Here is a 10,591-nt window from a genome sequence, read left to right as displayed (position 1 = left end):
AAATTAGACAGCAAAGGAAATCAAAGGGATACAAATTGGAAAGGAAGAAGTAAAAACATCACTCTTTGCAGATGACATGATAGTGTACTTAAGTGACCCCACAAATTCCACCAGAGAACTCCTACAGCTGATAAACAAGTTCAGCAAAGTGGCTGGATATAAAATTAACTCAAACAAATCAGTAGCCTTCCTATATTCAAAGGACAAACTTGGAGGAAGAAATTAGGAAAAAGATAGCATTCACAATAGTCACAAAAACTATGAAATACCTTGGTGTGACTCTAAGTAAGCAAGTGAAGGACCTGTATGACAAGAACTTCAAACCTCTAAAGAAGAAAATTGAGGAAGATCTCAGAAAATGGAAAGATATCCCATGCTCATGGATTGGAAGGATCAACATCTTAAAAATGGCCATCCTACCAAAAGCAATCTACAGATTCAATGCAATCCCCATCAAAATTCCAACCCAGTTCTTCATTGAGTTGGAAAGATCAATGTGCAATTTCATCTGGAAAAACAAAAGACCTAGAATAGCGAAATCCATCCTCAACAACAAGAAAACATCTGCAGGAATCACTATCCCTGACCTCAAGCTTTATTACAAGGCAATTGTGCTAAAAATTGCATGGTATTGGTACAGAGATATGCACATGGATCAATGGAATAGAATAGAAGATCCAGAAATGAGCCCTCACCTATATGGTCACCTGATTTTTGACAAAGGAGCTGTAAACATTCAATGGAAAAAGGACAGCCTATTCAACAAATGGTGTTGGTCCAGCTGGCACTCAGCATGCAAAAGAATGAAAATAGACCCTTTCTTATCTCCTTGTACGAAGCTCACGTGTAAGTGGATCAAAGATCTCCACATTAAACCAGATACACTGAAACTATTAGACGAGAAAGTAGGGAAAACCTTAGAACACATAGGTACAGGAGAAAATTTTCTGAACAAAACACCAATGGCTCAAGCTCTAAGGTCAAAGATTAACAAATGGGACTTAATGAGATTGCAAAGTTTCTGTAAGGCTAAAGACATTGTCAAGAAAACAAAACGACAGCCAACAGAATGGGAAAAGATCTTTACCAACTCCACATCAGATAGAGGGCTAATATTCAAGGTATACAAGAAACTCAAAAAGCTATACACCAGAGAATCAAGCGGCCCTATTAAAAAATGGGGTACAGAGCTAAACAAAACGTTCTCAATTGAGGAATATCGAATGGCTGAGAAACATCTAAGGAATTGCTCAACATCCTTAACCATCAGGGAAATGCAAATCAAAACAACCCTGAGATTCCACCTCACACCAGTCAGATTGGCCAAGATCCAAAACTCAGATGACAGCAGATGCTGGTGAGGTTGCGGAGAAAGAGGAACACTTCTCCACTGTTGGTGGGGTTTTAAACTGATACAACCACTCTGGCAATCAGTCTGGCGATTCCTCAGAAAATTGGACATAGTACTACCTGAAGATCCAGCTATTCCACTTCTGGGCATATACCCCAGAGACACTCCAATATACAACAAAGATACATGCACCACAATGTTCATAGCAGCTCTATGTATAATAGCCAGAAGATGGAAAGGACCCAAATGTCCTTATGTAGATGAATGGATACAAAAATTGTGGTACATTTACACAATGGAGTACTACTCAGTCATCAGAAACAATGACTTAACCAAATTCATAAGAAAATGGTTGCATCTAGAGAATATCATCCTGAGTGAGATAACCCAGTCACAAAAGAACAGACATAATATGCAGTCACTGATATTGGGATGCTAACCCCAGAGGCTCGGACTTCCCCAGAAACAACTCACAGACTGTGTGAAGTTCAAGAAAAAAAAAACAACAACAAAAAAAAAACACAAAACGTCATGCTCAATCCTTACACACCAAAAAAAACGTTGAATAATTCCGGGTTACATCCTGTTTTACATGTACTTTTTGCTCATTGTAATTAGTAAGACCTTAATGCAGAGTATCAAACCTTAAAAAAAAAGAAAAAAAAAAGCCAAGCACTGACACAATTGTATTTATATACATTTATGCAAAAATGTTTAAAACTTTTTTCTTTTATCTTTGTTTTTTAAAATAAAGTTTAGATAAAATGAGTTAGGTAGTGTTCCATCTTATTCTATATTGTGGAATGGTTTGGAGAGTATTTGTATTATGTCATCAATAAATAGCTGATAAAATTCTGCACTAAACCCATAAGGACCTGGGCTTTTTTTGGTTGGGAGGCTTTTGGTGACTGCCTCTATTTATTTAGGTGTTATGGGATTATTTCGATGGTTTACCTGGTCCTGGTTTAACTTTAGTGTCTTGTATTTGTCTAGGAATTCATCCATTTCCTCCAGATTTTTCAACTTTGTTGAATATAGACTTTCGTAGTAGGATCAGATAATTTCTTGAATTTCCTCAGGTTCAATTGTTATGTCTACACTTTCCTTTCTGATTTTAATTTGGATATTCTTTCTTTGCCCTCTAGTTAGTCTGGCTAAGGGTTTATCAATCTTGTTAATTTTCTCAAAGAACCAGCTCTTGGTTTTGTTGATTCTTTGAATGGTTCTTTTTGTTTCTATTTTTTCTATTTCTGCCCTAAGTTTGATTATTTCTTGCCATCTACTCCTCTTGGGTGTATCTGCTTCTATTTGTTCTAAAGCTTTCAGCTGTGGTATCAAGTTGCTAATGTATGCTCTCTCCAGTTTCTTTTTGGAAGCGCTCAGATCTATGAGTTTTTCTCTCAGTACAGCTTTCATTGCATCCCATAGGTTTGGGTATGTTGTGTTTTCATTTTCATTGAATTCTAAAAAATCCTTAATTTCTTTCTTTATTTCTTCTTTGACCACCTATTGTCTAATAGAGCATTGTTTAGTTTCCATGTATATGTGGGCTTTTTGTTGTCTTTGTTGTTATTAAAGACCAGCCTTAGACCATGGTGATCTGAAAGGATGCATGGGAGTATTTCAATCTTCTTATATCTATTGAGGCTTGTTTTGTGACCGATTATGTGGTTAATTTTCGAGAAGGTGAGGGGGGTGCTGAGAAGAAGGTGTATTCTTTTGTTTTAAGATGATATGTTCTGTTGATATCTATTAATTCCAATTGGTTCATAACCTCTGCTAGTTTTACAGTGTTCTTGTTCAGTTTTTGTTTCCATGATCTGTCCATTGGTGAGAGTGGGGTATTGATGTCTCCCACTATTATTGTGTGGGGCACAATGTATTTTTTGAGCTTTAGTAGGGTTTCTTTTATGAATATTGGTGCTTTTATATTTGGAGCATATATGTTAAATATTGAGAGTTCCTCCTGACAAATTTTCCCTGTAATTAGTAAAAAGTGTCCTTCCTTATCTTTTCTGATAACTTTTGGTTGAAAATCTACTTTATTCGATATTAGAATGGACACTCCAGCTTGCTTATTGGGGACATTTGCTTGGAAGGTTTTTCCCCAACCTTTTACTCTGAGATAGTGTGTGTCTTTGTCTCTGTATGAGTTTTCTGTATGCAAAAAATTGCTGGGTTTTGTTTATGTATCCAGTCTGATAGCCTATGTCTTTCTATGGGGAATTGAGTCAATTTATGTTAACAGATATTAAGGAATATTGGTTGCTGTTTCCTGCTATTTTTGCATTTGGAGGTTGAATTGTGCCTGAATGTCTTTCTTCTTTTGTTTTTCTTGCTTAGGAGTTTTCTTGTTTTTATTAGGATGTAGTTCCCCTCCTTGTATTGGGTCCCCCCCCCCACATAATTCATTGTAGTGCTGGGTTTGTGGTCAGATATTGTATAAATTTAGTTTTGTCTTGGAATATCTTAGTCTCTCCATCTATGGTGATTGAGAGTTTTGCTGGGTATAGCAGCTTTGGCTGGCACTTGTGCTCTCTTAGGGTCTGCATGATGTCTGTCCAGGCTCTTCTAGCTTTCATAGTCTCTGTTGAGAAGTCAGGGGTGATTCTGATTGGTCTGCCTTTATATGTTACCTGACCTTTTTCCCTTACTGCTTTTAGTATTCTTTTTTTGCTTTGGGCACTTGGTGTTTTGACTATTATGTGTCAGGAGGAATTTCTTTTCTGGTTCAATCTATTTGGACTTTGGTGGGCTTGTTTTATGCTCACGGTCATCTCATTCTTGAGGGTAGGGAAGTTTTCTTCTATGATTTTGTTGAAGATATTTACTGTGCCTCTTAGTTGATATTCTTTGCCCTCTTCTATTCCTATTATCCTTAGGTTCAGTCTTCTCATTGTGTCTTGGATTTCCTGCACATTTTGGGTTAGGAGCTTTTTGGTTTTTGCATCTTCTCTGACTGTTTTGTCTATGCTTTCAATGTTGTCTTCGGCCCTCGAGATTCTCTCTTCCATCTCTTGTAGTCTATTGGAAATGCTTGTATCTATGACTCCTGATTTCTTTTTTAGGTGTTCTACCTCTAGGGTTGTCTTTTTTAGTGTTTTCTTTATTGTGTCCATTTCCATTTTAAATTCCTTCTTCTATTCCTTCATCTCTTTGGTTCTGTTTTCCTCTAGTTTTGAGTTCTTTGAGTATTTCTTTTTTGTTCCTTTTTTAAAAGCTTCTAATTCTTTATGCCTTTCCTCCCTTTCTTTTTTAAGAATCTCTATTATTGTCTTGAGGTATGATTTGAGGTCTGTGTCTTCTTTTTCTGGAGTGTTTGACATTCTGCTATTTGCTATGATGGGAGAGCTGGGTAATGGTGTTGCCAGGTTGTCTTGGTTTCCCTGGGGTATGTTCTTTCCCTTTCCTCTTGCCATGTTGTTGTCAGTCTTGTGTCCCTTGCTCACTGCTGGCTCACTGCTGTTCCTGGTGGCGGATGGTCTTAGTGAGCGTTCTGCACTTAATCAGTGTTTTCTATAAAAATACCAAGAAGCAACACAAGAAATTGGGGATAGAATATTTCTGGTCTCAAATGACAATCAGGCTGTACATGTCAAAGGCAAGAATGTCAGGTAATATCACATGCCCAGGTAGCAGAGAACGAGAACATGGCAGCTAACACACCACATACAGTTCTAGTGGACATTCCTTTCTTTACTAAAAGACAGGGACAAGATGACAGGAAGGAATTTGGGGGGTGGGATGAAAGAATATCCAAGAATTTGTACATTTTTTAGCATTTTGCCACTAGAAAAGTAATTCTTAGGTGGTACCTTCAGCTTTGAAATCCAACCCAACTAAGGATGTCTTTGAAGGAAACATATTTCCCAGGCAGCCAGCAGTAAGATATAGACCAGGTCACTTTCAGTGACAAAGCTCTGCACGGCTGAAACACATCAACCATGTATAGTTCAAAAGCCTGGAATAGACAGTAATAAGGCAGAATGACATCACCATGCGATCTAGGGCCATGAGTCCTCAGATAAAGTCTTCTCCCACAGACCTATGCATTGTCAGGATACACTAGACTTCAGACTGAAACAAACATGACCATTATGCTCTGAATCAAAGTTATCAGTTGGCGACCTGTGTCCGATAAGGTAAGACTGTAAGATATGGTTAATGGTGTTGCTACAGTGCAATAGCTAAGTTTAGAAGATGTGATTCACAGAATATAAAGAGTTTTGTTAATAATTTTTACATCAACTACATTTTTAAATGATAAAATATTACATGCATTATGTTAAGTACAGTTTATTATTAGAAATATTTCTGTTCCTAGAGCCACAGGCAGAGCCGGCACACAGGCATCAGGACTCTCATCCTGCCCACAGAGAACTGAGCACCCAGAGGAGATGCAAGCGCGCTCTCCTCCTGAGCCCATGGGTGAGCCCACACTTTCTCTGGGGAGACACCTCTGGGAACTCTCAGAGTGTAGCTATCATGGTACCTCTTGGGTCTGTGCCCTTCAGGCCTCCATCTGCACCCAGAGCTAGAGCCGGCTCATCTCCATCAGAACTCACAGTCAGCCCATAGAGAGCTGAACACCCAGGACAGATCTCCCTCTGGAGCCCACGGTCCACACATGCACAGGAGAGACAGGCTCCATTCAGAGACAAGAGCAACTAACATCAAAGATGAGAAGGTGGCAAAGGCAAGCATAAGAATCTAAGCAACAGTAACCATGACAACCTGGCAATATCAGTGACAACATCAGAACTCAGCTCTCCCACCACAAGTAGCGTACATCCCAACACAAGAGAAAAACAAGATTTGGACTTAAAATCGTTCCTCATGTTGACGATAGAGGGCCTTGAGAAGCCCATCAGTAACTCCCTTAAAGAAATACAGGAGAATAGAGGTGAACAAGTACAAGCCCTTAGAGAAACACAGGAAAACACAAGCAAACAGATGAAGGAATTAAACAAAACTATCAAGGATCTAAAAACAGAAATGGAAACAATAAAGGAAAACACAAAATAGACAACCCTAGAAATATAAAACCTAGGGAAAAGGTAAAGAGTCATAGAGAAAAACATCAACAACAAAATATAAGAGATGGAAGAGAGAATCTCAAGGGCAGAAGATAACATAAAAAGCACTGACAGAACAGTCAGAGAAAATGTAAAAATTAAAAAGCTCCTAATCCAAACAATCCAGGAAATCCAGGACACGATGAGAAGACCAAACCTAAGAATAATAGGTGTAGAAGGGAGCAGAGACTCCCAAATGAAAGGCACAGTAAATATCTTCAACAAAATTTTAGGAGAAAACTTCCCTAACCTAAAGAAAGAGATAACCATGAACATACAAGAACTCCAAATAAATTGGATCAGAAAAGAAATTCCTCCAGACACAAAATAGTCAAAACACAAAATGTTCAAAACAAAGGAAGTATACTAAAAGCAGTAAGGGAAAAGGGACAAGTAACATACAAAGGCAGACCAATCAGAATTACACCAGACTTCTCAACAGAAACTACGAAAGCTAAAAGATCCTGGACAGACATCATACAGACTCTAAGAGAACACAAATGTCAGCCCAGATTACTATATCCAGCAAAATTTTCAGTTACTAACAATGGAGAAACCAAGATATTCTGTGACAAAACCAAATATACACAATATCTGTCCACAAATCCAGTCTTACGAAGGACAATAGATGGAAAACTCTAAAGGGGAAAAACTACACCCTAGAAAAAGCAAGAAAATAATCCTCTTACAACAAAACCAAAAGAAGAAAGGCACACAAACATAATTTTACCTCTAATAATAAAAATAGCAGGAAACTACAATCACTATTCCTTAATTTCTCTTAACATCAATGGTCTCAATTCTCTAATAAAAGACATAGACTAACAGGCTGGGTTACGTAAACAGGACCCAGCATTTTGCTGCATACAGGAAACTCATCTCTCAGCAACAAAGACAGGCATTACCTCAGAGCAAAAGGTTGGGGGAAAAAATTCCAAGCAAATGGTCCCAAGAAAAAAGCTGGAGTAGCCATCCTAATATCAAATAAAATTGATTTTTAACCAAAAGTCATCAAAAAACACAAGAGAGGACATGTTTTACTCCTCAAAAAAATCTATAAAGATAAACTCTCAATTCTGAACATCCATGCTCCAAATACAAGGGCAACCACATTCATAAAAGAAATTCTACTAAAGCTCAAAGCTTATAGCCCTACACACAATAATAGTGGGAGACTTCAACACCCCACTCTCATCAATGAAATTTTCATGGAAGCAGAAACTGAATAGAGACACAGCGAAAATAACAGAAGTTATAAACCAAATGGATTTAACAGACATCTATAAAATATTTCATCCTAAAACAAAAGAATATACCTTCTTCTCAGCATCTTATGGCACCTTCTCCAAAACTGACAATATAGTCAATCATAAAACATGCCTCAACAAATACAAGAACATCAAAATGATTCCATGAATCCTATCATATCATCATGGAATAAAGCTGGTCTTCAATAACAATACAAACAACAAAAAGCCCACAAAATCATGAAAGCTGAACAATGTTCTACCCAATGATCACTTGGTCAGGGAAGAAATAAAGAAAGCAATTAAAGAGTTTTTAGAATTTAATGGAAATGAAAGCACAACATACCCAAACTTAAAGGATGCAATGAAAGCAGTGCTAAGAGGAAAACTCATAGCTCTGAGCGCCTCCAAAAAGAAACTGGAGAGAGCATACACTAGCAACTTGACAACACAGCTGAAAGCTCTAAAACAAAAAGAAGCAGATATGTTCCAGAGGAATGGACAGCAGGAAATAATCAAACTCAGAGCTGATATCAACCAAATGGGAAAAAAAAAAACTATACAATGGAGCTGGTTCTTTGAGAAAACCAATAAGATAAACCCTTAACCAGACTAACAAGAAGGCTCAGAGAGACTGTCCAAATTAGCAAAATCAGGAATGAAAGGGGAGACATAATAACACAAACTGAAGAAATTCAAGAAGTTATCAGATCCTACTACAAAAGCCTATACTCAACAAAACTGGAAAATCTAGAGGAAATGGACAATTTTCTAGACAGATACTAGGTACCAAAGTTAAATCAGGATCAGACAAACCATCTAAGCAGCCCAATATTCCCTAAAAAATAGAAGCCATCATCTAAAGCCTCCCAACCAAAAAAAAAAAAATCCCAGGATATGATGGGTTTAGTGCAGAATTATATCAGACCTTCATAGAAGACGTAATACAAATAATCTCCAAACTATTTTATAAAATTGAAACAGAGGGAACACTATTCAATTCATTTTTCAAAGCCACAAATATTCTTATTCCTAAACCACACAAATACCCTACAAAGAAAGAAAACTTCAGACCAATGTCCCTCATGAACACTGGTGCTAAAATATTCAATAAAATTCTTGCAAACCAAATCTAAGAACACATCAAAATGATTATTCACTATGATCAATTAGGCTACATTCCAAGAATGCAGGGATGGTTTAATATACTGAAATCTATCAACATAATTCAGTATATAAACAAACACAAAGAAGAAAACCACATGATTATCTATATAGATGCTGAGTAAGCGTATGAGAAATTCAATACCCCTTGAATGCTAAAAGTCTTGGAAAGATCAGGAACTCTAGGCCCATACCTAAACATAGTAAAAGCAATATACAGCAAACCAGTAGCAAACATCAAACTAAATGGTGAGAAACTTGAAACAATTTCACTAAAATCAGGGACTACACAAGGCTGTGCAGTGTCTCCCTACCTATTCAATATAGTACTGGAAGTACTAGCCAGAGAAATCAAACAACAAAAGGAAGTCAAGGGGATACAAACTGAAAAGGAAAAAGTCAAAATATCACTATTTGCAGATGATATGATAATATACTTAAGTGAGCCCAAAAATTCCATCAGAGAAATTTTACAGTTGATAAACAACTTCATCAACATCAGTAGCCTTCCTCTACTCAAAGGATAAACATGCTCAGAACAAAATTAGAAAATCAACACACTTCACAATAGTCACAAAGAATATAAAATACCTTGGGGTGACCATAAGTAAGCAAGTGAAAGATCTGTATGACAAGAATTTCAAGCCTCTGAAGAAGGAAATTGAAGAAGACCTCAAAGATGGAAAGATCTCCCATGCTCATGAATTAGAAAGATCAACATAGTAAAAATAGCCATCTTGCCTGAAGCAGTCTACAGATTCAATGCAACCCCCATCAAAATTCCAACTCAATTATTCATATAGTTAGAAAGAGTAATTTGCAAATTCATTTGGAATAACAAAAAATCCAGTATATTGAGAACTATTCTCAACAATAAAAGAACTTCTGGAAAAATCACCATCCCTGACTTAAAGCTGCATCACAGATTAATCATGGTAAAAAACTGCAGAGTATTGGTACAGAGACAGGCAGGTAAATCAATGGAATAGAAATAAAGACCCAGAAATGAACCTACACACCTAGATCTTTGACAAAGGAACTAAAAACATTCAGTGGAGAAAGGACAGCTTCTTCAGCCAGTGGTACTGGTTCAACTGGCAGTCAGCATGCAGAAGAATGCAAATTGATTATTTCTTATCTCCTTGTAGAAAGCTCAAGTCCAAGTTGATCAAAGGCCTTCACATAAAACCAGGTACACTGAAACTACTTGAAGAGAAAGTGGGGAAGCTTAGAACACATAGACATTGAGGAAAATTTCCTTAGGCTTATGCTCTAAGATCAAGAATTGACAAATGAAATCTCATGAAATTTCAAAGCTTCTGTAAAGCAAAGCACACGGTCAAAAGGACAAAATGGCAACCAACAGATTATGAAAAGATCTATACCAATCCTACATCTGATAGAGGTCTAATATCTAATATATTCAAAGAACTCAAAAAGTTAGACTCTAGAGAATCAAATAATCATATTTAAAATGGGGTACAGAGCTAAACAAAGAATTCTCAACTGAGAAATATGGAATGGCTCCGAAGCAACTAAAGACATGCTCAACATCCCTAGTCATCAGGGAAATGCAAATCAAAACAACCCTGAGATTCCACCTCACCGTTAGCATGGCTAAGATCAAAATCTCAGGTGACAGCAGATGCTTGCAAGGATGTGGAGAAAGAGGAACACTCCTCCACTGTTGATGTGGTCGTAAGCTGGTACAACCATTCTGGAAATCAGTCTAGTGGTTCCTAAGAATATTGGAT

This window comes from Micromys minutus (genome assembly GCF_963924665.1).
Source record: "Micromys minutus genome assembly, chromosome: 19".
In the NCBI taxonomy this organism is placed as follows: Eukaryota; Metazoa; Chordata; class Mammalia; order Rodentia; family Muridae; genus Micromys; species Micromys minutus.
This window is presented reverse-complemented; position numbering follows the sequence as displayed.